Below are 3,742 nucleotides of genomic sequence, written 5' to 3'. Positions count from 1 at the left end.
TGTTCCAGAATGAAGTAACGTGGATGCAGGACATTGGGTCGATTGGAAACATATATATGCATGTGGGAGCAGAATAATGACGATCATGCGTGTTCTTTTCCAGTCTGAATGGATCTGGAGAAGATCCAGAAACCTATCTTTCATCTGATGGCACAGCCACACCGCCATCGGCCGATGGCAGCTCTGAATCTTTCATCCCGTTTTCGTGTGTCCCAAAGACTGAACCCCACACAATCACTAGACACTCCCGGGGGTCGCTTCACTTTGTGAGCCTGCAGTGGCGAGCCTTACAAAACAAATATGCCCAAGGTACCCATCTACTCTCTGCAAATTGCACCGGCCGGATGCATTAACAAGCTTTTTTTTTCAAACAGACATTTAACAAACATGCAAATGGGCAAGAAAACAAGCTCTCGTTTTTGGCTGCAACTGCACATCCGGGCACCATACATCCTGACCTCGAGACGGCTAGCAACCTAGCACCCGTGATCGCCGGTGCCACCACCCCCACGCGCTGCCAAATGTTCAGTTCGGCCGTCAGATCGAAGCACCGATACAAAAAACTCCAGGCAACGCATGCATTGGATGGGGAGGTGTGGCATCAGGCTGCATTTGGATTGGATTATTGCGTGCAAGCATTGTTATCAGGTTAAACTTTGTGCAGGCCAAGGGCGAGAGGAAGAGCCAAAACGGGGGCAGGATTGGGCCTGTAGTTAAACAGGCAAAAAGTTCAGAGGTCCCTGTCCTAGTGCCATTGCGTACTGGTATGTGGTTTAGTGGTACGAGGACGTTGTGTGCAAGCAACTCGATGATCGAGGTATAGATTGTAGTAGCAGTTAGGGAAGCATGTGATGAACTGATGATGGTCATCTCATCTGAACTCTTTTGGCCATGGCCGTGCCGGCGGGGCAACGCCTTTACACTTTAGTCTATCCCTGCACGGCCGGCCTTGACAGGGTGTGTAGCTAGAGGGAGTGACCACATCTCCCAATTGGATGTTAGAACAAGTTCTACACACAATGTGGAGCTTATTAGAGTATGTTCGGATTGGGTAACGGCTATGCATGCACGCCTAGTGTTATCTTCATGTTTTTTTTAAAAAAAGTGATCTTCATGGTTTGGTCTAGCATATACCAACTCTAGACACTGCTGGACTGGAGTGAAAAGACCTCTGAACTTTACTGTACAAAAATACAAAATCATGCTCCTGAAAAGGAAGAGCCAGATGGAAAGCTCTGCTGCACGGACGGTGCTTTCAGGTGCAAAAGCGGGTCATCGTTTTTCCAGATTGGAGGATTCCCATCTTGTTGGGTGGTTGGGTTTCACGGCAGTTGAAGTTCATACCCCTTTTCTGCTTGACAGCCGCAGCCCGGTGTGATCCCCAGCTTTCAGGCTCCATCAGCATTCAGCAGACACTGAAAAATTAGTGTGTTTGCGGTTTGGTAGGACCCCTCTTAAAGCCTGAAAAGGTAGAGGCCTCGTTTCTGGTCCAGATTTCCTGGGCTAATGCCTGAAATTATGTTTGGACTTTCCACGATTTGGTAAGCGCATTGCACCACGCATGCAAAGCTTCTGAATTCGTAACCAAGTTGTCTGCTTGAGTTGAGTATGTTTTTTGTCCTAATGGACTCATCAGAGAAGACAAGATCAGAAATGAAGTCGACCGAGTCCATCTGCCGGCTGGCATTGTATTTCAGCCGAACAGAAGCAGCTCGATGGGGTCAGGTGAGCGTGGTTGAAGGCCACAGTCCAAGAGCTGAATTCCTGTATACAACAAATCTTGGGAAAACTAGCATACTGTTTCCCAGCACCAACCATGCCCGTCTTCTTCAGGCGCGGACACGAAGTCAACAAACTTGTGCCGTAACAAGTTGACACTTGACTTCACCCCTGATTTCGTGGACTGAATTGAAGTGCCCTTTTCCAACCTGTCCCGGAGTGCTGTGCTTGTGCAGGCCGGCCGGCTGGAATGTGAAACCGGGACTTGAGAGGCCGGCCCTGCCTACTTGCATGACATGAGCGTATCTGCCGTTCAAGCCTGGCCGTGCTTCAACGCCACCGACGTACACTGGGATTCGCACGATCAGCGTCGGCCTTGGAAAGTAAAACTGGGCCTCCATTTCCATGCTGAGAAATCTGGTCAGGTGGGGACAGACCATAAAAGGTGCTACGTAGATTGCGTTCGACACGGACACGGCGGCGGCGGCGCAATGCGGGTTTTCCTATCGACCGTCCACAGGAGAACTCGCGGTCGACGCGCCGACCCACGTGGTGGAACCCACACCCACGTGAATATCCCTCCCAGCCCAACGCTGTCTTTCCCTTTCCCAAATCTCGTCCCCTTCTCTATCTTCTCTCTTTCTTTTTCTCTCAGATCCGGATCCGGTCGTGGGAGCTCCGCCCTCCATGGCGAGCGGCGCGGAAGACCGGCAGCAGGGAGGCACGGCGCGGCGACGTTGTAGCTGCTGAAACTCCATGGGGCCAGGCTCCATGGTGGCGAATCAGTTGTGCGGCGGTGGGCCTCCCCGGGGCAAACCTTCGCGAGCGGCGACGGCGGCAGCGGGCTCCCCTGGGGCTGAGCTCCTCGAGCGGCGGTGGCGGCAACGGGCTCCACAGCGGGGTGGCGGCGGCGGGGAGGCGGCGACGACGGGCAGTGCTGCCTCCTGCGCACCGGCATGTTTTTTTTTCTTTTTTTTTCAAATTTTTTTGATGTAAAAGTTTTTCTCATGAGATTTTTTTAATTGTTTCCGTACAACCTTCCAAATTTTTTTTAAAAAAATCTTTGTGTCGCTAATTTTTTCTTTAAAAATTTTTCTGCTGCTCTCCATTTTCCCTTGAAATTTTTTTCGCTCTCCAGATATTTTTCTTCAACTTTTTTATTTTTTCGCTCTCTAAAAAATTTTCTTGAATTTTTTTCCAAAAAATAACAAAAAAATTACTAAAAATGAAAAAGAAATATAGGCGTCGGAAATTGACCGTACGGAAGGGTCTTCCGTACGTCGACCGTAAATTGGTCTCCTCCGGCGGCGGCGTGGGCTCGCCGCAACAACAGGCCCATTGTCGGAACTCTGATGATTTTTTTTTTGAAGAAATAACTCTGACGATTTTAGTAGGCCACAGACAACCGAGCTTGGCTGCTCGGCCGACCACGATGCGAACGACAAGAACTGATTTTGGTTAATAAAAAGCCGGCTGCTATTTCAATAGTGTTCTATGGACTCTGGCAGCGTTTAGTTAACAAATTTTTTTGTGCAGTAGATGTCAAATCAAAATTTTGGCACATATGCATAGAGCATTAAATATAATTAAAAAACAACTAATTATATAATTTAATTGATTCCTACAAGATGAATCTAATGATGTTAATTAATTCATGATTGGACATTAATTATCAAGTAACAACGAAACGTGCTACAGTAACCAAACCCAAATTTTTTCACCAACTAAACACCCCCTCTGTTTGGTTTGGATCCTAACACACATAGCGCAAATTATGACCAATAATTAGAGGTACTAAATAAAGGCAATTTATAAAACTAACACCACAACCCGTGCGCTACTTCACGAGACGAATTTAATGAGACTTTTGACCGCATGATTAGAGATTGGTTACTGTAGTAATACTGTAGCAAATCATCAATTAATTACCGTCATTAGATTCGTCACGAAAAGTTACACTCGTTCGTGAAAAAGTTTTACAAATAAATTTTATTTAGTACTTCATACATAAAAAAAAAATATC

The sequence above is a fragment of the Panicum virgatum genome, chromosome 6N (genome assembly GCF_016808335.1).
Source record: "Panicum virgatum strain AP13 chromosome 6N, P.virgatum_v5, whole genome shotgun sequence".
NCBI classification, from domain to species: domain Eukaryota; kingdom Viridiplantae; phylum Streptophyta; class Magnoliopsida; order Poales; family Poaceae; genus Panicum; species Panicum virgatum.
Note: the sequence above shows the minus strand (reverse complement) of the source record.